This window comes from Nerophis lumbriciformis, linkage group LG06, assembly GCF_033978685.3.
Source record: "Nerophis lumbriciformis linkage group LG06, RoL_Nlum_v2.1, whole genome shotgun sequence".
NCBI classification, from domain to species: domain Eukaryota; kingdom Metazoa; phylum Chordata; class Actinopteri; order Syngnathiformes; family Syngnathidae; genus Nerophis; species Nerophis lumbriciformis.
Window position 1 is genome coordinate 10384193 of NC_084553.2, and position 26758 is coordinate 10410950.

The 26758-nt window shown below is 39.1% G+C and overlaps 1 protein-coding gene across 3 annotated transcripts in view; it reads right to left on the reverse strand.

Annotated features, from left to right (window-relative positions):
* Window positions 1-26758, reverse strand: part of LOC133608457 (uncharacterized) — a 444769-nt gene that overhangs the window by 335318 nt on the left and 82693 nt on the right. The window lies entirely within an intron of this gene.

Sequence of the window (26758 nt, forward strand, 5' to 3'; positions counted from 1 at the left end):
GACAAGCCTCGCGGAAGTGGACGCCTGCAGTGTCTATCGATCCGACATTTGTATGAAAGACTGTCGAGGACACGCGGTGGATAACAACTTTCATTATCCATTAGTTGCCAACGAGCGTGTTACCACCGCCGGTTTACACTTTGAGTATCTTTGTCTACAGCAGGGCTGTCCAAACTACAGCCCGCGGGCCAAATGCCGCCCGCCGACGTCTTCATTTTGGCCGGCGAGACGTCGTGAGTTTAATAAGGAATCTTACTCTGACAATGTTGATGCTGATCCTAGTTCGCCAATCTCGGGGACAACGTAAGTATTTCAGGTCAATGATCTTTGATTATGCGCAGCATTCACTTATATGACCCAATACAAAAAACCTTACCTCGTCATGGTGCAAAAAAACCCTCCAAACAACACACAATGTCAACAGTGAGCGTTTTCTATTGGGGCTCCAGCCCTCCCGGTAACAGTTAGATATGCTACCTCAGTAGAAGCATTTAAGTCCCATCTTAAAACTAATTTGTATACTCTAGCCCAGGGGTGCTCATTACGTCGATCGCGATCTACCGGTCGATCTCGGAGGGTGTGTCAGTCGATCACCAGCCAGCCATTAAAAAAATAGTCCTAAAAATGAGCGATCATAAATCTTCACTATGACGTCACTTTCGTCACTTGATTGACATTCACTGCACCCGAGGGTCTTCTGAGATGACGCTGGCTGCTGCCAGCTCATTAAAATTACCGACTGGAAGGCGAGAAACACTTTATTTCAACAGACTCTGGCGCCGTACCTGTTGTCAAAACTCGACCGACTGCACAGTTGCGCTAACAAAACAAGAGTCTCAGAAAGCTGGCGTGCACAAGCTAGCAAGCTACGGAGTTTGCCGACAATGTATTTCTTGTAAAGTGTATACAAAGGAGTACGGAAGCTGGACAAACAAGATGCCAAAAACCAACCACTTTCATGTGGTATTGGACAGAAAGGAGGACTTTTTTCTCCTCCATTCGAAAATGCGGACGTTTTTAGCACCACTGTCTGATTCCAATCAATGCAAGTCATCACAATCAGGTAATACACCAACTTATATTCTTGTCTTCATGAAAGAAAGGAATCTATATGTGTTAAACATGCTTGTATTATCTTTAAACACCTTAACTTGTTAACAATATTAACTACCCGGTATATGTGTTAAACATGCTTGAATTATCTTTAAACACCTTTAACTTATTAACAATATTAACTATATGTGTTAAACATGCTTGTATTATCATTAAACACCTTTAACTTGTTAACAATATTAACTATATGTGTTAAACATGCTTGTATTATCTTTAAACACCTTTAACTTATTAATAATATTAACTATATGTATTAAACATGCTTGTATTATCATTAAACACCTTTAACTTCTTAACAATATTAACTATATGTATTAAACATGTTTGTATTATCTTTAAACACCTTTAACTTGTTAACAATATTAACTATATGTATTAAACATGCTTGCATTATCATTAAACACCTTTAACTTATTAACAAAAATATATATTTCATAAATAAGTAAATATAAATGATATATATGAATGAGGTAGATCCCCACGACTTGATCAATTGAAAAGTAGCTCGCCTGCAGAAAAAGTGTGAGCACCCCTGCTCTAGCCTTTAAATAGCCCCCCTTTTTTAGACCAGTTGATCTGCCGATTCTTTTTCTTTCTCCTCTGCCCCCCCCTCTCCCTTGTGGAGGGGGAGACACACAGGTCCGGTGGCCATGGATGAAGTGCTGGCTGTCCAGAGTCGGGACCCGGGGTGGACCGCTCGCCTGTGCATCGGTTGGGAACATCTCTGCGCTGCTGACCCGTCTCCGCTCGGGATGGTTTCCTGCTGGCCCCACTATGGACTGAACTCTTACTATTATGTTGGATCCACTATGGACTGAACTCTTACTATTATGTTGGATCCACTATGGACTGGACTCTCACAATATTATGTCAGACCCACTCGACATCCATTGCATTCGGTCTCCCTAGGGGGGGGGTTACCCACATATGCGGTCCTCTCCAAGGTTTCTCATAGTCATTCACATCGACGTCCTACTGGGGTGAGTTTTTCCTTGCCCTTATGTGGGCTCTGTACCGAGGATATCGTTCTGGCTTGTGCAGCCCTTTGAGACACTTGTGATTTAGGGCTATATAAATAAACATTGATTGATTGATTGATTGATTGACATAGTCACACATATTAATAAGGGATCTTACCCACAGGGACATTAAGTTCATTTTACTAGTCTGACAATGTTGATGCTGTTATCAGTTCGCCATTCTCGGAACAACCAGAGTATTTCAGGTCAATGACCTTTGATTATAGCACGGTGGAACAGGGGTTAGTGCATGTGCCTCACAATACGAAGGTCCTGAGTAGTCCTGGGTTCAATCCCGGGCTTGGAATCTTTCTGTGTGGAGTTTGCATGTTCTCCCCGTGACTGCGTGGGTTCCCTCCGGGTACTCCGGCTATCTCCCACCTCCAAAAACATGCACCTGGGGATAGGTTGATTGGCAACACTAAATTGGCCCTAGTGTGTGGATGTGAGTGTGAATGTTGTCTGTCTATCTGTGTTGGCCCTGCGATGAGGTGGCGACTTGTCCAGGGTGTACGCCGCCTTCCGCCCGAATGCAGCTGAGATAGGCTCCAGCACCCCCCGCGACCCCAAAAGGGACAAGCGGTAGAAAATGGATGGATGGATGGATGGATGGACCTTTGATTATGTGCAGCATTTAGTTATATGACCCAATGCAAACAACCTTCCCTAGTCATGGTGCAAAAAAAAATCCCAAATCCAAACAACACATAACACAACCTGCTAACTGAACTTTAAGGGCATTTAAAAAAAACGTCCAAATTCTAAATGACACCCGTTTAAATCCATTACAAAGCATGATGAGAAGAATGCAAAACAATCTCCACACTTATCCATGTTTTGTGAATTTTAGCTGCGTCTGATTGATCACAAAACCTTTAGGAAGTTGTCGCGGAACTTTGAACTGACTTTTATATACTCTTAATATCCAATTATATTAATTATATATTCATTATATTAATATAATATGAACATATATGTATAGGCTATACACACACACACACACACACACACACACACACACACACACACACACACACACACACACACACACACACACACACACACACACACATATATATACTGTGTATATATATATATATATATATATATATATATATATATATATATATAAATATATATACATGCATATATACATATACATACATACACATATATATATATATATACATACATACATATATACAGTATATACACATCAATGTTCCCTCTATTTGTTCATGTGTCTGAGCAAACACAAAAACTCCCTGAGCATTCAGTGGCGCACCTGTGAGCAACATCACATGTGGCAATACCAGCAGCACACCTGTCTCAAACCAATCTTTTATAATAACACTCAAACGAGGAGTCATTTTCATGAGATTATTTTGTAATATTAGTGATTTGGCCCACTTGTAATGAAAATAAAAGAAATCTTGTTTTTCATAAGCTATGGATTAGTATTGTACAATATGTCTGGGTGGGGGTCCTGCTTTGGAAATCATTTGTACCCCTTTCAGAGATCACATTTAGTTGCCCTTAAACATTCTCATGTTGCACAATGAAATGTAAGCATAGGATGAAGTGTGCATTCCTGTAACTTTCTCTAGTAACAGCATTCCATGATTAATATCAATAAATAACATTAATAATAAATGACAGTAGAATAAGCACACGTATGAGTCGACTGAGGAGTCATAGTGTAACTTTGTGTGGTGTTTGAGTTGTCCGACTTTTTGTGTGGCCATAAACGCACCAGTGGCTTAGTGGTATGTGTGTTGGTGACAGATGACAAGTTGGTTTTGGCCTGGTTTGTACGGCAGAAAATGACTAGTTTTTCGAGATTCGAAGTTTTTTACTCATGTTTTTGGTGTGGTTATGAAGTGATCGATATAATTCCTGTCCTCGAAGCATCTCGATAGACGTTACAATAATTGAACATTGTTCAATTGAACGGCGTTGACGAACACCGTTAGGGCCGCTTGTTGTCACTGTCACTCAGAGTTGCATTGCAAAATTACACAGAATAAATGTGTTTATTTTGTTTAGAATTCAGATGGGATTTAATTTGGTGCGCGGCATATATTTGCTGTGCGCAGAGGACGCTTGAGCAGTGCGCAATTGCGCAGGCGCGCACCTTAGAGGGAACGTTGATTGGGGATGTCCCGATCCAGGTTTTTGCACTTCCGATCCGATACCGATGTTGTTTTTTCACTTCCGATCCGATACCGATACTGATTGATACTGGCCTATCCGAGCATGTATTAAAGTTTAAAGTTATTTAGCCTACTTAGTTGTCAGAATCATGTTGAAAAGGGTTTTAGTACTCTTGATAACAACTAGCCAGCTGAATTAGGTGAGTTTGAATAATACACAATGGTTGGTAACAAGAAACTGACCTGTTTATTCAAGGATAAACACAAAATAGACAAAATTATACATGACAAACAGAATAGGCATCATTGAACTAGGGCTGGGCAATATGGCCTTTTTTTAATATTGCGATATTTTAAGGCCATATTGCGATACACGATATATATCTGGATATTTTGCCTTAGCCTTGAATGAACACTTGATGCATATAATCACAGCAATATGATGATTCTATGCGTCTACATTAAAACATTCTTCGTCATACTGCATTAATATATGCTACTTTTAAACGTTCATGCGGAGAAGGAAATCACAACTAAAACAAATCACTATTTTTTTCATACGGTGTTGATGTGGAAATTTTTGCCTCGGCATTTTGATGATGTGGACGTGTGGCACCGAATGGAGATAAGCGTCTCGACAGACGTTACAATATTTGAACAATGATGACGAAAACTGTTTTCTCTGTCGTGTCCGTGTGTCGAAAATTGTTATGCGCTTATTTTTAGGGCCCGCATGGACACAAGGACCTATTGAATTTGTAAGGTTTTATTCTTTCTTTATTATTATTCTTCCGCCGCCTCTTTGAGCACTAATTTGACCCACTTAACATGCTTCAAAACTCACCATATTTGACCCACACATCAGGACCTGCGAAAATTGTCTTTTAATAAAAAAACCGAACCCCAAAACTCAAAATTGCGCTCTAGCGCCCCCTAGGAAAGAAAAAAAACTAGACTGCCTGTAACTCCCACTAGGAAGGTCGGAGAGACATGAAACAGACCTAGTTTTCATAATTGAATATCCTCGGGCAAAAATCAACAGGAAGTTGGCAATTCCCCCTTCAAGACAAAAAAGTACTAAAAACAGTCACTTTTGCCTTTTTGAGCTGTAATTTGACCTCCTTAACACGCTTCAAAACTCACCAAACTGAACGCACACATCAGGACTTGCAAAAATTGTGATCTAATAAAAAAACGTAACCCCAAATTTAAAAATTGCGCTCTAGAGCAATTTTTGAATAAAACGGAGAAAAAACTGCTCCTCGGAAGAAAAAAATGACAAAACCTACCTGTTACTCCCACTGGGAAGGTCAGAGAGACATGAAACAAAATCCTCTCCGTAGGTCTCACTTAGACCTACATTTCATAAATTGACAACCCCCAGCAAAAATCTACAAGAAGCTTGCTATTCCCCCTTCAACACAACATTTTTGTAAAAACCGGTCACCTTTCTTCAAACATTATCTCCTCTGAGCGTGTTTGTTGTTTCGGCTTCAAACTAACACAGGAGAGAGATTGAACCCTTTTGATTAAAAGTTATCGAAAGAGTTTTAATACCGGCTCCGGTTTTGATTTTATGACCCTTCAAAGAGCCGCTGCGCTGATGCTGCTGTTTTTTCAAGAAGGCTGCTTAAAAGCAGGAAGCACCAGCGTGCCCACACAATGCAGACAAGGTAGGTACACTACACAAAAGTATTGGGACAATTCGGACTAAAAGTAGACAAAAGTATTGGGACACTTATGACGAAAACTGAACAAAAGTATTGGGACACTTAGGACTAGCACCTGCCAAAAATGCGGGCCCGACCAATGCTGCTTGCAGCTTTAATTTTATTTGATGTTGTGCGTGGCATAGATTTGCCGTGCGCAGAGGACGCTTGAGCAGTGCGCAATTGCACAGGCGCGCACCTTAGAGGGAACGTTGCTCGCACGGCTGCGCTAGCATCACAGCTAACGTTAGCCATGCTGCTACCTCTCTGCTCGGGGAGGACGTATACGTATGTGACGTATGATGTGACAGTATGTGACGTATGACGTGACAGTATGCGACGTATGACGTGACAGTATGTGACGTATGACGTGACAGTATGTGACGTATGACGTGACAGTATGTGACGTGTGTAAGAAGGTGCGCTTGCTGTCTGTGAGAGGGAGACACAGGAAAGAGTGAGAAGAGCCTGTCGTGTAATGCCAGCAGCTAAAAGCAACTACGTGAGAATCCACAGACCTGTGGATGTGTTGAAGGTGTGCTGGAAAATGCGGAACGGAAATTAGGGAGCAGCAGAAAAGTGGAATGTATTCATTAAATCGGTGCGTTGGAAAACACGGAACGGAGGTTTTTTTTAAACTGGATCTGGATCGGCATTTTCCTATGCCTTGCCGATACGCATTTTTTTGCAAATATCGGCGGCCGATCCGATCCAAATATCGGATCGGGACATCCCTAACGTTGATACACATATATACATACATACACACATATATATACATACATACATACATACACGTTAGAGATGCGCGGTTTGCGGACACAACCGCGGAGTCCGCGGATTATCAGCGGGTCGGGCGGTTGAAATTAAAAAAAATTAGATTTTATCCGCCGGTCGGGTCGGGCGGTTGAAATAAAAAAAATTAGATTTTAAATAGATTCAGGCGGGTGGCAGTTAAACCAATTCGGAAATATATATACATAGTTAAATGTTGTTACCCACATACGAAAAACGAGCAGGCACCTGCAGCTAATGCCACAACAGAAGAAGAAAAAAAAAAAGAGATGGACACTTTTACGGAGCGGAGAAGGGACGCCTCGCCGGGGTCCGGGACCGAGGCCCCTTTCCCCGAGAGGGCCCCACCGGGAGCCGTAGCTGAGGTGATCCGCGAGAAGGGCCCGACGCACGTCCAGGGTCACCACCGCGCCTACTGCACTGACACCCCGCCTCGTCCGCCTTCGCCGCGGCCGGCGTCACGCGCAGCAGGTAAGCAGCTTACCTGCCCGCCACCCCCGTGGCCGGGGGCTCGTAACAGGGGTCACTCCGCGCGCTCCGCCCGCACAGCTTACCTGCCCGCCACCCCCGTTGCCGGGGGCGCGTAACAGGGGTCACTCCGCGCGCAGTGCGCTCACGAAAGGGGTGGGGCTCACCCTGGTGAGCCAAGTGGGCCACTTTTGGTAAGCAGAACTGGCGCTGCGGGATGAACCGAACGCCGGGTTAAGGCGCCCGATGCCGACGCTCATCAGACCCCAGAAAAGGTGTTGGTTGATATAGACAGCAGGACGGTGGCCATGGAAGTCGGAACCCGCTAAGGAGTGTGTAACAACCCACCTGCCAAATCAACTAGCCCTGAAAATGGATGGCGCTGGAGCGTCGGGCCCATACCCGGCCGTCGCCGGCAGCGAGAGCCGCGAGGGCTAGGCCGCGACGAGTAGGATGGCCGCCGCGGTGCGCGCTGAAGCCTCGGGCGCGAGCCCGGGTGGAGCCGCCGCGGGTGCGAGGGACATCGCACCTCCACGCGCTTGGAGGTGCGCTCAGCGCGGCTCCCAGATGATTGCGCACTGGTGTGCGTCTGGGCCGTGACAGCGTGGCACGCATTGAATGTCTCTGCTGCATTGGATCAGTCTCCTTTCTTTAACAGGCAAAAGCTTTATAACCTCACTAATACCTTGCATCGTCTATATTAGATATATAACAACGGGCGGGTGCGGGCGGGTGCGGTTTTGATTAAATGTTAGTTCGGGTGGATGGCGGATGGTTGACGACTTTTGTGATGCGGTTGCCTATCCGCGCATCTCTAATACACGTACATACATACATACACATATCATAGACTAAAATGTGGCTAAGTAAAAGTGTAAATACATGACACAGCCCAGTAGATGCACCAGTCAAGTTGAGTTGATTATGTCACTTCTATAGCCGTGTGTATGAAACTAAACGTTGCATCATGCTGATGTAACAACAGTCAAAGGACTTCCTGACCCCCTGAGCCACTCAAGCACCAGAGACCAGAGTACAGTGTCAGGTCACGTCCATGCGGGGGGTGCTTTCCTTCACACATATGTATATTTAGAGACACAAAAAGAAGCGGGGGTTGGGGTTGTAGCCACCAGCTGTTCTTTTCCAAGTGTCCCTGTGCCAGTCTTTTACAGCCTCGTGATTAGCAGGTCAATAACCCAGCAGGACACGGGGGCGCGAGTGCTTATTACCAAGCTGACAGCCTCGTCCACCGCCAGACAGAAGCTGTCCACAACGCTTACGTCGCTGCTGCTGCTGCTGCTGCTGGGTCATGTGTATGAAGGATGCTACACAAGCTTGTTGCATTTTACCACTTCCCCAATAAATAGTGTGTGAATGTTAAAGTTAAGTTAAAGTACCAATGATTGTCACACACACACACTAGGTGTGGTGAAATTTGTCCTCTGCATTTGACCCATCCCCTTGTTCACCCCCTGGGAGGTGAGGGGAGCAGTGGGCAACAGCGGTGCCACGCCCGGGAAACATTTTTGGTGATTTAATGTGAGTGTGAATGTTGTCTGTCTATCTGTGTTGGCCCTGTGATGAGGTGGCGACTTGTCCAGGGTGTACCCCGCCTTCCGCCCGAATGCAGCTGAGATAGGCTCCAGCCCAATACTGCCATACTTTCGCTGTGATATATTAAAAATATTTGTCCTTTGACTGGCTCACTGTGTGTCCTATATGAAGGAATCTACTGTTTTATTATGAACAGAACTAGAGATGTCCGATAATATCGGCCGATAAATGCTTTAAAATGTAATATCGGAAATTATCGGTATCGGTTTCAACCTCCTGATTTTCCCGGGAGACTCACGAATTTCAGTGTCCCTCCCGAAAATCTACCGGGGCAACCATTCTCCCGATTTCCACCCGGACAACATTATTGGGGGCGTGCCTTAAAGGCACTGCCTTTAGCGTCCTCTACAACCTGTCGTCACGTACGTTTTTCCTCCATACAAAAAGTCACATAATATCTACGGCTTTTACACACACACATAAGTGACTGCAGGGCATACTTGGTCAACAGCCATACAGGTCACACTGAGGGTGGCCGTATAAACAACTTTAACACTGTTACAAATATGCGCCACACTGTGAACCCACACCAAACAGGAATGACAAACACATTTCGGGAGAACATCCGCACCGTAACACAACATAAACACAACAGAACAAATACCCAGAACCCCTTGCAGCACTAACTCTTCCAGGACGCTACAATATACACCCCCCCGCAACCCTCCTCCCCCCCCCAACCCCGCCCACCAATTCCATGACTGTATATATCGGTATCAGTTGATATCGGAATCGGTAATTAAGAGTTGGACAATATCGGAATATCGGCAAAAAAGCCATTATCGGACATCTCTAAACAGAACCCCTCTTCTGTTCCTTTGGTTTATTAGCCACATTTATGTGCAGATTATAAAGGAAAATAAGGGTTAAAAAAAAGAAGAGAAAAGCTAAAAAAGACGAATACAGCAAAGGAAAAAATTTTAGAAAATAACAAGTGGAAATTCTACAAGAATAAAGTAAGCATAAATGAGATTTAGAGAAATTTTTACTATCTGACTATTCTTTTGACACTAACTCATTAAAATTATGACTTTGTTTCCGTCATATTTCTGATTTTTGCTTTCAGCATTTGTCTTACAAATAAAAAAGAATACAATTATTATTAATGAAACAAAAAAATACATTACATTAAAATTAAAAAATTAAAATTCACTTTGCGATTTTTTTCAAATAAAATTACCATTATGCATAAAACCATCAATTTTTTTATTTTTCTTATACATTCTCTAATATTACCATTTTTTTCATTAACAAATACTTTTGTAATATTACATTTTTTGCACATTTATTGTGTGCAGCAAAACCATACATGTATCGTATTTTTCAGACTATAAACTGCAACTTTTTTTCAACGCTTTGAAAACCTGCGACTTACGAAACTTAAGAGACATTTTTACAATCTGACTATTCTTTTGACACTAACTCATTAAAATGATGATTTTGTTTCCGTCATATTTCTGATTTTTGCTTTCAGCATTCGTCTTACAAATAAAAAAAAAATACAATTATTAATAATGAAACAAAAAAAATACATTACATTAAAATTGCAAAAAAATTAAAATTCACATTGCCATTTTTTTCAAATAAAATGTGCATTTTTTTATTTATAAAACCATCAAATTTTTATTTTTTTTATTATACATTCTCTAATATTACCATTTTTTTCCATTAACAAATAACTTTTCTAATATTACAATTTTTGCACATTTATTGTGTGCAGCAAAACCATACATGTATCGTATTTTTCAGACAATAAACTGCAACTTTTTTTCAACGCTTTGAAAACCTGCGACTTATGAAACTTAGACATTTTTACTATCTGACTATTCTTTTGACACTAACGTCATATTTTTGATTTTTGCTTTTAGCATTCGTCTTACAAAAAAATAAATAAAAATGTATTAATAATGAAACAAAAAAATGCATAACATTAAAATTGCAGAAAAAATAAAAATTCACATTGCGATTTTTTTTCAAATAAAATTTGCATTTTTTTATTCATATTGAATATTTTGTATTCAACATATTCTTTTCATATTACACCGACAAGAGACACTGGAAAGGTGTGTTATTGTTTGTGCTATGGCGCCATCTTTTGGACGAGCTTGCTCACTGCGGGTTGAAAATACTTTTCTGTTTCGTGCCTTGAACCGGAAGTATAACCGTCTACCGCATTTTGGCTCGAACGGATTGTTTGTTCATCACTCCAAGCAACGTTTGAAAGACTTACAATACAGCTAAAACAATTCAGACTTAAGAAACCATTCTGTGTGTGATGTCTGTAGGAGTTTTTTCGTGCATGTTTGTGCATGTGAGTTGGGGTTTGTGAATCACTTTGAAGCACTTGTGATTAAGGGCTACATAAATAAACTTTGATTGACTTTGATTGCACATGTAATGTAATCAGGCTAGCGTTGTGAGCATTAGCGAATATGCTAACACATGAATTGATTAACGTGGACCTCGACTTAAACAAGTTGAAAAACTTATTCGGGTGCTACCATTTAGTGGTCAATTGTACGGAATATGTAGAGTACTGTGCAATTTACTAATACAAGTTTCTATCAATCAATAAATCAATACAATGGCAACCGGTTTGTATTGTGTCAGTTTCACAAATTCCTCAGTAAATTCACCAGAACGTCACCGTGGAGTTATTGCGTCTGTTTAGCTGATTGGAGAGCGAGCTTCCGCAGCTAGTGGGTCCATGATGACTTCTGTTTTGTTTGATCACCGTTTTACTGCCGTGTTACAGACATCGTTTGGAAACAATTAAGGTATGTAAATAAACATTTAGAAATATCTCATTTCACAACGTAAATATCTGCGGCTTATAGTCCGGTGCGGATAATATATGGGAACATATTTTGTGTTACAGACACCGTTTGGAAACAATTAAGGTATGTAAATAAACATTTAGAAATATCTCATTCCACAATGTAAATATCTGCGGCTTATAGTCCGGTGCGGATAATATATGGGAACATATTTTTTCTTCTACATACAGTATATATATATATATATATATATATATATATATATATATATATATATATATATATATATATATATATATATATATATATATATATATATATATATATATATATATATATATATATTAGGGCTGCAACAACTAATCGATTAAAATCAATTATAAAAATAGTTGGCGATTAATTTAGTCATCGATTCGTTGGATCTATGCTATGCGCATGCGGCGAGGCTACTTTTTTTAATTATTTTTTTTATAAACCTTTATATATAAACTGCAACATTTACAAACAGCTGAGAAACACTAATCAAAATAAGTATGGTGCCAGTATGCTGTTTTTTTCCCAATAAAATACTGGAAAAGATAGAAAAGTAGTTTGTCTCTTTTATCCGATTATTAATCGATTAATCGAAGTAACAATCGACAGATTAATCGATTATCAAATTAATTGTTAGTTGCAGCCCTAATATATATATATATATATATATATATATATAAATATATATATATATATATATATATATATATGTATGTGTGGGAAAAAAATCACAAGACTATTTCATCTCTACAGGCCTGTTTCATGAGGGGGGGTTCCCTCAATCATCAGGAGATTTCGTGATGATTGAGGGAACCCCCCCTCATGAAACAGGCCTGTAGAGATGAAATAGTCTTGTGATTTTTTTCCCACACATACATATATTGCGCTCTACTACGGTATCGAGCACTATTTTTTGGATAACCTTATTAAGACATATATATATATATATATATATATATATATATATATATATATATATATATATATATATATATATATATATATATATATATATATATATATATATATATGTATATATATATATATATATATATATATATATATATACATATATATGTATATGTATATATATATATATATATATATATATATATATATATATATATATATATATATATATATATATATATATATATATCAAATCAAATCAAATCAACTTTATTTATAGAGCACATTTAAAATTTACCACAGGGGTAGCCAAAGTGCTGTACAATGAACAGGTTAAAAGATAAAACGAGTACCGAGCAAACACAACACAACACAAACAGAACACAATAAAAAAAATAAAATAAAAAAAAAATAAAAAAAAAATAAAAAATAAAAATAAAAAAATAAATAAACATATATATATATATATATATATATATACATATATATATATATATACATATATATATATATATATATATATATATATATATATATATATATACATATATGTATATAGTATTTGCTGTACCTTGCACAATGTTATAATAAAAAAATATATAAATGCAATACTAATAACAACGTTACATGACGTCAGCAGCCATGATGTCATCCGTAAAGAATAGGGTCACATGTTCTGTGCTGTCAATGTGATCGTCTCGTGTCTTGGAAAAAATGTCCACTCTGTTGACAGCAGTTTAAGCCTGTGAGGTTGTGTTCAGACATGACAACAACTTGTTCCTTTAATCGATTGTGGCAGCACTGTCTGCTGGATGTGTGGAAGTGCAAACACACCTCAGCCTGCAACAACAACAACAACGTCTTTCTAGTGATAAAAAGAATGTGTTCACATGCTGTTGCACTTTTCATTGCTTAGATCTCCACTTTCACGCCAAATTTCTCATCTTTTCGCCCGCTTGTATAAACACTATCCGGGCTTGTGGAGGTGCATTACAATGTGAGTGTACACGTCCTCACTGCAAAAAGTCAGTGTTCAAAAACAAAAAAATATATATAAAAATGAGGGGTATTTTATTTGAACTAAGCAAAATTATCTGCCAATAGAACAAGAAAATTCGGCTTGTCGACTTTGCAAAACAAGTCAAATTAGCTTAACCTCAATGAACCCAAAAATACCTTCAAATAAGTATATTATAACTAATAACGAGTGCACTTTTCTTGGTATAAAATATGTTGAAAAATATTCTTAAATTAAGTAAATGCTCGTGCCATTATCTTGACATAATGATATGCGCTCGGCATCATGATTTTTTTTTCATGCTTGAAGTAAGAAATTATTACTTAAAAAAAATAGTTTTATACTTGTGAGTGTTGATGACACAGCTTTGCATCAGTTGATATTCTAGTTTCAAGGATGTTTTACTCAATATAGGTCATAAAATCTCAGCAACTAGCTGTAATATCTCACTGAGATCATTTAGGACCAAAACCCTTAAAGGGGAACATTATCACCAGACCTATGTAAGCGTCAATATATACCTTGATGTTGCAGAAAAAAGACCGTATATTTTTTTAACCGATTTCCGAACTCTAAATGGGTGAATTTTGGCGAATTAAACGCCTTTCTATTATTCGTGACGTCACATCGGGAAGCAATCCGCCATTTTCTCAAACACATTACAAACACCGAGTCAAATCAGCTCTGTTATTTTCCATTTTTTCGACTGTTTTCCGTACCTTGGAGACATCATGCCTCGTCGATGTGTTGTCGGAGGGTGTAACAACACGAACAGGGACGGATTCAAGTTGCACCAGTGGCCCAAAGATGCGAAAGTGGCAAGAAATTGGACGAAATTTGTTCAAAATACGAGGGTGTGGGGAAAGCCGACGAAAATGGTCAGTCGTTTGTTCCGCACTCTTTACCGACGAAAGCTATGCTACGACAGAGATGGCAAGAATGTGTGGATATCCTGCGACACTCAAAGCAGATGCATTTCCAACAATAAAAGTCAAAGAAATCTGCCGCCAGACCCCCATTGAATCTGCCGGAGTGTGTGAGCTATTCAGGGACAAAGGGCCTCGGTAGCACGGCAAGCAATGGCGGCAGTTTGTTCCCGCATACGAGCGAGCTAAAGCCCCTGGATGTCTTGGCTCACACCGTCAAGAGAAGAATATCGACCCTAGCTTCCCTGGCCTGCTGACATGAAGGTATGTCTACAGAATATATTAATTGATGAAAATTGGGCTGTCTGCACTCTCAAAGTGCATGTTGTTGCCAAATGTATTTCATATGCTGTAAACCTAGTTCATAGTTGTTAGTTTCCTTTAATGCCAAACAAACACATACCAATCGTTGGTTAGAAGGCGATCGCCGAATTCGTCCTCGCTTTCTCCCGTGTCGCTGGCTGTCGTGTCGGTTTCGCTTGCATACGGTTCAAACCGATATGGCTCAATAGCTTCAGTTTCTTCTTCAATTTCGTTTTCGCTACCTGCCTCCACACTACAACCATCCGTTTCAATACATGCGTAATCCGTTGAATCGCTTAAGCCGCTGAAATCAGAGTCTGAATCCGAGCTAAGGCTGAAACGACGAGTCGACGTAGTCGACGTCATCGATTACGTAAATACGTAGACGCAGTTTTTGTGCGTCGACGCGTCGCATACTTGAATAGCCGCCAGGGCGCTAATTAATTTAAAACCTCTTCTCACTCCTGCCCTTACTAAAAGGCGTGGGGTAAATTTAGGCCTGCGCTTATAGATTTGAGTGATGTAAGGATACCATCATGAAAAGCACATTTAATACAAAAAAACGTTATTATGGTCTTACCTTTACTTATGAGTCCATGCGCAGCTGCTTCTGATCAAAAGCATCGATAACTTGTTTATAGAAGTCTTCCTTATCTTTCTTCAGTTTTAAAAGTCTCTCTGTCTCGATGGAGATATTCCTTTAAGTATTACCTCCTGCTTCGATTGAAAGTCCAGTTTAGAAAACTGTTTTATTTTAGATATGTAATCCTCCATGCAAAAAGTGCAAGCAAACTCTTGTTGCTTGTTGTCTTCTTCTGCAGCACCGGTCTTCTGCAGTACCGGTAGTCGCAAGAAGGATCACTAGCGCCCTCTACCAGCAGGAGGCGGGAGTCATTTAATGACTCATATTTGACACACGCAGCTACGGTATATTAATAAAACATAGCTGCTTACTGTTCTTTTTAGCATATTCAAAAGCTTGGACCTTAAATCCTACTGAATAGCTCTTAATCTTCTTCCCTTTATGCGATTTCAAATGATTGAAATCAGCCTCCTCCATTTTGAAAATGATGACAGGTGAAATGTCACTCATGACGTGACGAGTTTGACCCAGCGGAAGTTCTAGACATATGCTAATTATTTTGCGAAACGAGTTTGACCCGGCGAAAATTCCAGACATGCGCTAATAAAATTAATATTTTGCGAAACGAGTTTGATCCGGCGTTAATCCTGAGCTGGCGGTAAGGCCAAGCATGCGCTAATTATTTTACGAAACGAGTTTGACCCGGCAGTAATTCGAGGCATGCGAATACTATATACTCGGCGCCAATTCAAGGAAATAATGTTTATCTTTATTTTTGCACATTTTAAAGCAAAATAAGCAATACTTTTACTTTTGAAATGCTTATACTATTGCAGAATATTAAGATTTGCACTGTATGTTTATTTTATATTTGCACATTAAAAAGCAAATACGCTACTTTTAATTTTGTTAAATGTTAAAAGTTTTAAATGTTTACATTGTTACAGAATATTTTGTCATGTGGCCATACTTTTTTTTTGTAAATAAAAGCCATGCTATTTTGAAAAAACTGGCCTACATTTATTTTTTCATCTTCTTTTTAAATAAAAAAAATAATCGGTAAAAGGAAAAATAATCTATAGATTAATCGAAAAAATAATCTATAGATTAACCGATTAATCGAAAAAATAATCTAATTATTTTGCGAAACGAGTTTGACCCGGCATTAATTCGAGGCATGCGAATACTATATACCCGGCGCCAATTCAAGGAAATAATGTTTATCTTTATTTTTGCACATTTTAAAGCAAAATAAGCAATACTTTTTACTTTTGAAATGCTTATACTATTGCAGAATATTAAGATTTGCACTGTATGTTTATTTTATATTTGCACATTAAAAAGCAAATACGCTACTTTTAATTTGGTTAAATGTTAAAAGTTTTAAATGTTTACATTGTTACAGAATATTTTGTCATGTGGCCATACTTTTTTTTTTTTGTAAATAAAAGCCATGCCTTCTTTTTAAATAAAAAAATAATCGGTAAAAGGAAAAATAATCTATAGATTAATCGAAAAAAATAATCTATAGATAAACCGATTAATCGAAAAAAATAATCTATAGATTAATCGACAGAAAAATAATCGTTAGCTGCAGCCTTAATCCGAGCTAATGTCGCTATAATTTCCTGTTCTATCCGCCATGTTTGTTTGTATTGGCATCACTGTGTGACGTCACAGGAAAATGGACGGGTGTTTATAACGATGGTTAAAATCAGGCACTTTGAAGCTTTTTTTTAGGGATATTGCGTGATGGGTAAAATTTTGAAGAAATCTTCGAAAAATAAAATAAGCCACTGGGAACTGATTTTTAATGGTTTTAACCCTTCTGAAATTGTGATAATGTTCCCCTTTAAGTGTTTTGGTCTTAAATGATCTCAGTAAGATATTACAGCTTGTTGCTGAGATTTGATGACCTCTAATGAGTAAAACATGCTTGAAACTAGAATATCAACTGATGCAAAGCTGTGTCATCAACACTCACAAGTATAAAACTACTTTTTTAAAGTAATAATTTCTTACTTCCATCAAGCATGAAAAAAAAAATCATGATGTCGAGCGCATATCATTATGTCAAGATAATGGCACTAGCATTTACTTCATTTAAGAATATTTTTCAACATGAGCAAAAAGGTCTATTTTTTTTTTTCTACCAAGAAAGGTGCACTTGTTATTAGTGAGAATATACTTATTTTAAGGTATTTTTGGGTTCATTGAGGTTAGCTAATTAGGGCCCGCATGGCCCATTGTATAAGGACTCCCAAAGGGAGTCCTTATGCAATGGGACATAAGGACCTATTGAATTTGTAAGGTTTTATTATTATTATTCTTCCGCAACTTTGCGCTGTAATTTGACCCCCTTAACATACTTCAAAACTCACCAAATTACACACACATCAGTAATATACGGCAAAACTTTTTATCAAAAAACCAAACCTCAAAACTCAAAATTGCGCTCTAGCGCCCCCTACGAAAAAAAACAACTAGACTGTCTGTAACTCCCACTAAGAAGGTCGGAGAGACATGAAACGAAAACCTTTATGTAGGTGTGACTTAGACCTAGATTTCATAATAGTATATTCTCGGGCAAAAATCAACAGGAAGTTGGCAATTCCCCCTTCAAGACAAAAAAGTACTAAAAACAGTCACTTTTGCCTCTTTGAGCTGTAATTTGACCCCCTTAACATGCTTCAAAACTCACCGAACTGAACACACACATGAGGACTGGCAAAAATTGCGATCTAATAAAAAAAAAACCTAACCCCAAATCTCAAAATTGTGCTCTAGCGCAATTTTTTAATGAAACGCACAAAAAACTGCTCCTCGGATGAAAAAACTGACAAAACTGCCTGTAACTCTCCCTGGGAAGGTCGGAGGGACATGAAACAAAACCTCTATGTAGGTCTCACTTAGACCTACATTTCATAAATTGACAACCCCCAGCAAAAATCAACAGGAAGTTTGCTATTCCCCCTTCAAAACACATTTTTTGTAAAAACCGGTCACCTTCCTTCAAAAACTATCTCCTCTGAGCGCGTTTGTCCTTTCGGCTTCAAACTAACACAGGAGAGAGATTAAACCCTTGTGTATAAAATAACAGAACAGCGTTTTAATACCTGCTCCGGTTTTGATTTTATGACCCTTCAAAGACCCGCTGCGCTGCTGTTTTTTTTAAGATGGCTGCTTAAAAGCAGGAAGCACCAACGTGCCCACACAATGCAGACAAGGTAGGTACACTAGACAAAAGTCTTGGGACACTTCAGACTAAAAGTAGACAAAAGTATTGGGACACTTAGGACTAGCACCTGCCAAATACGCGGGCCCGACCAATGCTGCTTGCAGCTTTAATTGTACTTGTTTTGGAAAGTCTTGACAAGCCGAAATTTGATAATTTAGATAATTTTGCTTAGTTCAAATAAAATACCCCTAATTTTTGTATTTTTTTTAATGGTTTTAACCCTTCTGAAATTGTGATAATGTTCCCCTTTAATAAAATGATTTTGCCCATTCGTAAAGCGCTTCTGGCTGTGTATGATCCACCTTGATAAGAGCTGCTCTTAAATGCCTAATGAGGCCCGACTAGTTCCGCATGAAATCAGAGCCTCGACTGCAAATGGCAGATAAAGTTGTCAAGTGTGAAGCCTTTAGAGACACACACACACACACACACACTCACTCTTGTCCCGGACTTATCTCACTTCCTGTGTGCCTTCCCTGCCTGCCCAGTGCAGCCGCCCGGAAAGCTCTGGCAAGCACGTGAGTGCACAGCAACACAGACAGACAATGTTATAAAATACAATCCACTGTATTCACCATGAAGGCAACTGAGGAACTACGTCAACGGACGTCAATGGAATGACGATGCCTTCACTATTGTACGACGCACTTAGTAGTTGAGTTCCTAACTCGTGCCACAGGGTGTCTAAGCGTGAGAATGCAAGTCAGTTCCGTAACCCGAGACACTGCCGCTGCACCTCCTCCACCTGAAGAGGGCCTGGTGTGGCACCACCGCTGGGTAGCGGACCACCCATGTTCCCGTGTGAGCCCTCACGGTCTGACAGATAGCAGAAAAGTACTCCTTTAACAGGTTTCGTATCACATATCCTTTGGAAACCCGATACAAAAACACAGCAAACATTTAAAACATGTATGACAAAACAACATATTTGCCTGCCGGCTTTTGTTGAAAACATGTTGTGGTCACCGTGGCGACCAGATAAGGCTACTTGACTGGGAGGTGTGGGTGGCGGAATGGCAATCTTCCAGTCGCTGGAAGGCCACTCACCCCCTCAAACATGTCAACAGAGGGAGACACTTGCTATGCTAAGCTAAGCTAAGTGGCTGTTTATACCGTTTCATTCCTTTATAGACACTCAAGCTTTTCCCACTGAGGGCCGCACTGAAAAATTAAAGCATGCAAGGCCATTTTGATATTTTTAATTTTCAAAACCAGAACAATATATTGATTTTGTAAACTTTAGAGCTTACCCACAAGTTTGGTTTCAGGACCTAGAAGGGTCTTAGTTAGAGCATACTTGCCAACCCTCCCGAATTTTCCGGGAGACTCCCGAAATTCAGCGCCTCTCCCAAAAAAACTCCCGGGACAAATATTCTCCCGAAAATCTCCCGATTTTCAGCCGGAGCTGGAAGCCACGCCCCCCTCCAGCTCCATGCGGACCTGAGTGAGGACAGCCTTTTTTCATGACGGGAGGACAACAGGGTGACAAGAACTAAATCATCTAGACTAGAGATACATTGTATTATTATGTTTATTTTACCTAAAAATAAATATATTTATTAATAAAAAAATAAATAAAAAAAAACTAAATACATTTTACTATATTTTGCTAAAAACATCAAAATTAATTGTATTTTTATTTGTATTTTTTCGTGACTCCTTATTACATCCAGCCATAGAATTATACATTAAAATAAACATATTTCAAATAATTGATTTTAAATTATCATAATAATTCATTTAAAATGACCATATTTAATTATTAAAATAATTGCTTTTTTATCAACAACTTTAGCATTTTATTCATTACATTTTGAAACTCTCAGAAGCCAAGTTATGTTATATTCCTTAATATTTATTTATGCAAGTTTGAAGTATCAATTATCTAAACACAGTTTTGTTTGCATATTTTCAGGATGTAGATACATCTATATATATATATATATATATATATATATATATATATATATATATGTGTATGAAATACTTGACTTGGTGACTAGCTGTCAATATACTCCTCCCCTCTTAACCACGCCCCGCCCCACCCCCGACCACGCCCCCACCCCCCACCTCCCGAAATCGGAGGTCTCAAGGTTGGCAAGTATGAGTTAGAGATGTCCGATAATATCGGACTGCCGATATTATCGGCCGATAAATGCTTTACAATGTAATATCGGAAATCATCGGTATCGGTTTCAAAAAGTAAAATGCATGACTTTTTAAAACGCCGCTGTGTACACGGACGTAGGGAGAAGTACAGAGCGCCAATAAACCTTAAAGGCACTGCCTTTGCGTGCCAGCCCAGTCGCATAATATCTACGGCTTTTCACACACACAAGTGAATTACAAGGCATACTTGGTCAACAGCCATACAGGTCACACTGAGGGTGGCCGTATAAACAACTTTAACACTGTTACAAATATGCGCCACACTGTGAACCCACGCCAAACGAGAATGACACAACAGAACAAATACCCAGAACCCCCTTGCAGCACTAACTCTTCCGGGACGCTACAATATACACCTGCAATTTTTTTGTAATAAAATAAATCTGAGATTTTATTTTTAGGTCATATCGCTAAGGTCAGGCCACATATTTACATTTATTGCTACTATACCGTATTTTCCGCACCATAAGCCGCCCTGGGTTATAAGCCGCGCCTTCAATGAACGGCATATTTCAAAACTTTGTCCACCTATAAGCCGCCCCGTGTTATAAGCCGCATCTAACTGCGCTAAAGGGAATGTCAAAAAAACAGTCAGATAGGTCAGTCAAACTTTAATAATATATTAAAAACCAGCGTTCTAACAACTCTGTTCACTCCCAAAATGTACGGTAATGTGCAAATGTGCAATCACAAACATAGTAAAATTCACAATAGTGCAGAGCAATAACATCAATAACTTAATGTTGCTCGAACGTTAATGTCACAACACACAAAATAAACATAACGCTTACTTTCTGAAGTTATTCTTCATTCATAAATCCCTCGAATTCTTCTCCTTCGGTGTCCGAATTAAAAAGTTGGGCGAATACGGGATCCAAAATGGCCGGCTCCGTCTCGTCGAAGTCATTGCCTTCCGGAAAGCTCGGACCACAGTTGAGACCGAAATATCCGCCCAGGCATTTACGATCCACTGGCAGATGTTGGCGTATGTCGTCCGGCGCTGTCTCCCTGTCTTAGTGAAGGTGTGTTCGCCTTCGGTCATCCATTGTTCCCACGCCGTTCGCAGTCGTGCTTTAAATGCCTTGTTGACACCAATATCGAGCGGTTGGAGTTCTTTGGTTAATCCACCCGGAATGACGGCGAGTGTTGTATTTGTGTGCTTCACTTGTTTTTTGACACCATCTGTGATGTGGGCGCGCATGGAGTCGTATATCAACATGGAACACACAAATGAAATGAAACGTAATACCCGCGCGCCTTCTTCTTCTACGGGGGCGGGTGGTTGCTTACCGTAGAAGAAGAAGCGCTTCCTCTTCTACGGGGGCGGGTGCTTACCTTGGCAGTTGCTTACCATAGAAGAAGAAGCGCTTCCTCTTCTACGGGGAAAAAAGATGGCGGCTGTTTACCGTAGTTGCGAGACCGAAACTTTATGAAAATAAATATTTATATTAATCCATATATAAGGCGCACCGGGTTATAAGCCGCACTGTCAGCTTTTGTGAAAATTTGTGGTTTTTAGGTGCGGCTTATAGTGCGGAAAATACGGTACATCATTGGATCATTTTGCCCAGTATTTCAAGTCAAAGTCTAATAATGTCGTAATGAGAGATGTCCGATAATGGCTTTTTTGCCGATATCTGATATTCCGATATTGTCCAACTCTTAATTACCGATTCTGATATCAACCGATACCGACATTTACAGTCGTGGAATTAACACATTATTATGCCTAATTTTGTTGTGATGCCCCGCTGGATGCATTAAACAATGTAACAAGGTTTTCCAAAAAAATGCCAACATGGCACTGCCATATTTATTATTGAAGTCACAAAGTGCATTATTTTTTTTAACATGCCTCAAAACAGCAGCTTGGAATTTGGGACATGCTCTCCCTGAGAGAGCATGAGGAGGTTGAGGTGGACGGGGGGGGGGGGTGTATATTGTAGAGTCCCGGAAGATTTAGTGCTGCAAGGGGTTCTGGGTATTTGTTCTGTTGTGTTTATGTTGTGTTACGGTGCGGATGTTCTCCCGAAATGTGTTTGTCATTCTTGTTTGGTGTGGGTTAACAGTGTGGCACAAATTTGTAACAGTGTTAAAGTTGTTTATACGGCCACCCTCAGTGTGTATAGTTGTTGACCAAGTATGATTTGCATTCACTTGTGTGTGTGAAAATCGGTAGATATGTGATTGGGCCGGCACGCAAAAGCAGTGCCTTTAAGGTTTATTGGCGCTCTGTACTTCTCCCTATGTCCGTGTGCACAGCGGCGCTTTAAAAAGTCATACATTTTACTTTTTGAAACCGATACTGATAATTTCCGATATTACATTTTAAAGCATTTATTGGCCGATAATATCGGCAGTCCGATATTATCTGACATCTCTAGTCGTAATGTCAGATTTACATAATATTTGTAGGTAAAAGAAAGCACACACAAGAATGCATCAGTTATTACATGGTAGTCCGATTCAACTGGCGGACCGCCAAAACTTTCCATTTGGCCCGCCAAACATCATCCAAAAAGGCTGATGAAACCATCAAAACGAGGATTGCTCATGTATGCAGTACTCCTGCCACCCCATAGGGGGCAACAGAGAGGCATACGTGTCACAGTGAAGCAGCAGTGCGGTGAGTAGAAGAAGACTACTCATTCAACCCTGGAAAAAAAAATCTAAATAAATTGCAAAAATCAGACTTTTAATGAAAAGAAAGTACGAATGTTCCACCCCGAGTTATTGTTTCCTGTCGGACCTTTTAGGCGACGGACACATTTATGTTTGTTTTGTATTGAATTTGCTGACTTTGTGATGTCTTTTACATCTGTGGTCGTGTTGCTTTTTGTCTGAGATTAACGATAAAAAACCTTGTTTAATACATTTGACCAGTTTTGGAACAATTTCCCTTGTGGATCAATAAAGTTTGTCTAAGTCTAAGTCTAGAGGGCCATCACTGTATGTGATAAGTCACATACAGTGTGTGCAATGTTTGGCGTGTGAACGTTGTGTCATTTCCATTTGCGCAAACATTTGTAGTTTAGTGTGTATTGAATATATTCTCACTAAACTAAGGCTGCAGCTAACGATTATTTTTCTATCGATTAATCTATAGATTATTTTTTCGATTAATCGGTTAATCTATAGATTTTTTTTTTTCGATTAATCTATAGATTATTTTTCCTTTTACCGATTATTTTTTTAATTTAAAATGAAGATGAAAAAATAAATGTTGGCCAGTTTTTTCAAAAGGCATGACTTTTATTTACAACAAAAAAAGTATGGCCACTCAGTCAACATTGACAACAACATGACAAAATATTCTGTAACAATGTAAACATTTAAAACTTTTAACATTTAACAAAATTAAAAGTAGCTTATTTGCTTTTTAATGTGCAAATATAAAAGTAAACATCCAGTGCAAATCTTAATATTCTGCAATAGTATAAGCATTTCTAAAGTAAAAGTATTGCTTATTTTGCTTTAAAATGTGCAAAAATAAAGATAAACATGCAATACAAAAAAGTGCAAAAGGAAATATTCTGTAACAGTGTAAACATTTCAACAAAAGTAAAAGTATTGCTTATTTTGCTTAATAACGCAACAATGATAGTATGATTAAAGTGAAAGTTAATTGTTGGTTTGTACATAGTATATGTAACTGTTAATGTTGTAAAAGGTATTTGCACAACTAATTAACGTTAGCGTTAAAGAGGAGCGCGTCTTTGTAAACACTGAACAGGCACGCCAAACGCGCCTCTCAGAGCGAAACAGTGTTTTAGTTTATGAATTTACAACGCAGATACAAATGACACATTCATGTTTTTGTGTAATGATGACAACGTATACTCACGCGGACGATTGAGTATGAGATGGTGATGGCAAGAACGCTGTCGGGTGTTTTCTTTTCAAATGTTCCTTCATAGCCGTTGTGCTGCTATGATAGGCCATTTCCGCTCGACACAGTGTGCATACAACAACTGTCAAGTGTTTTGCTTTTTTCGCTGTGCTTATCCCACACTTGAAGGGATGTACCAATGCTGAATGTGGCTTCTGGATTTCACTCAAAAGACCAGACCGTAGTTACTTATTCCTTTTATTTTCCTTTAGTTTGCAACATTTTTCCAACGAAGAAATAGCTTCTTTTTTCTTCTTTAGTCTTTTTAGCAGTCTTTAGCAGTGTTAGTAGACTTTAGTTTCTTTAGCTGTCATTAGCTGTCTTTAGTAGCCTTTAGTAACCTTTAGCTTCTTTAGTAGGTGAAAAACCTTTAAGGACAAAACACCACAAGATAAACATGCTGTAAAAAATCAATCAATTATCAATCCCATAATTTACAATTATTAATTAGGCAATCAAACTCTTAACCATTAAACAAGTGCAAGAAAACGGACACATCTTTTCCCTTTAAGTTAAAACAGATTTTAAATAAATTGTCTCAACATAAATGCACCAAGATACATATAAAATACATTTAAACCCAGAAACACAATAGATAAATGCAGCAGAAAACCCAATATGCAAATACATAAATACCTAACCAATTAACCACCTATTTAGATACATATTTAAAATCCATATTCAATATAAATATATTATTAATTTAGCAGTGAAACACTCAATCTTAAACGCTGTCTACTGGTAGAAAAATGCCCCTTTTTCTATTGCCTCACCAGCAGCCAATGATCCAACACAGTTAAATCCAACACTTGAAGTTGAGTGACTTCACCCTCCTGATGAAGCAAACTGCTACAACATTTATCAAACTAAGCAAAAAATATCAACACTAAACAACAGTTACATAACACACTGTGTGTATTTAGCCCCCCCCATCTCACCAGCGCAACAAGTGCGCCACACCCACGAAGAGAAATATTAAATCTTACATACTTTTGGCACAACTCTTGGTTATCTGTAATGAACTAAACCTTTTTTCACTCTGCGCTGGCGTCTTTTGTACTCCTTGATTCGACACAGCGGTCTAATTACTGGGCTCGTGCCCCAACAGATGAGACGGGAGTGCGCCGCGTTATACCTGCGCGTGAACGTAAACTGATCGGCTCTGATCATATAAGCCGACTGGCCGAAATAATGCCGAATTATATACATTTCCTGGGGTTGCCGAGGTGAATAGGGATGCGGATGTGCTCTAAGATAAAATATAATTTTATTAAGTGGGGTTTGGCTGGTTGCTAAACAGCCACGGTTGCGAGCTCGCGCGTCAGCTGACGAGACAGCTGTTCGCCGCTACAACATTATTAGGCCGTTTATTGAAATACTCCCACACTTTTGACGACTTTTGGCGTGCTTTTTTCCCCTCGCTCGCACCGCTCGCATCGTCTGCTTTGCGCTCCGCCATGACGGCAGTGCGACGTAAATATGCGACGCGTCGACGCATAAAAACGACGTCGACGTATTTACGTAACCGATGACATCGACTACGTCGACGCGTCGTTTCAGCCTTACACTAAACCTTTGCTTTTATTCATCTAAAATACACAATGTACATTATTTATGTAAAATACAAAAAGGACATTATTTATGTAAAATACTAAATGTATGTGTACTTTTGATATGTTCATATTTTCAGTCTTACAAACCTAAATGAAGGAAAAAGTGTAAAGAAATAAAACTAAAAGGAAAATCATTCAAAAAAAGGGACATCAATCCTAAACAAAAACTGGAGCTTCTGTTTCTTCATGCTTTTGACTAGCTGCACACGCTGGAAACGAGTAGCGAGGGCAGAACGATGGATTCATTGACAGTGCAGTTTGAAAGTCGATGTGTTTACTTAGCAATTAAGTAAAGGCAGTCTCAAAGAAATACAACTTGCGGAGGCACTTTCTGACAAAAACATCCACATTTGGATGTCCAGCCCCTGAGCCCTTGGCCACTGCGGCCCTCTTCATTATGTAGTTGAATAGCCCTTACTCAGCAGTGCT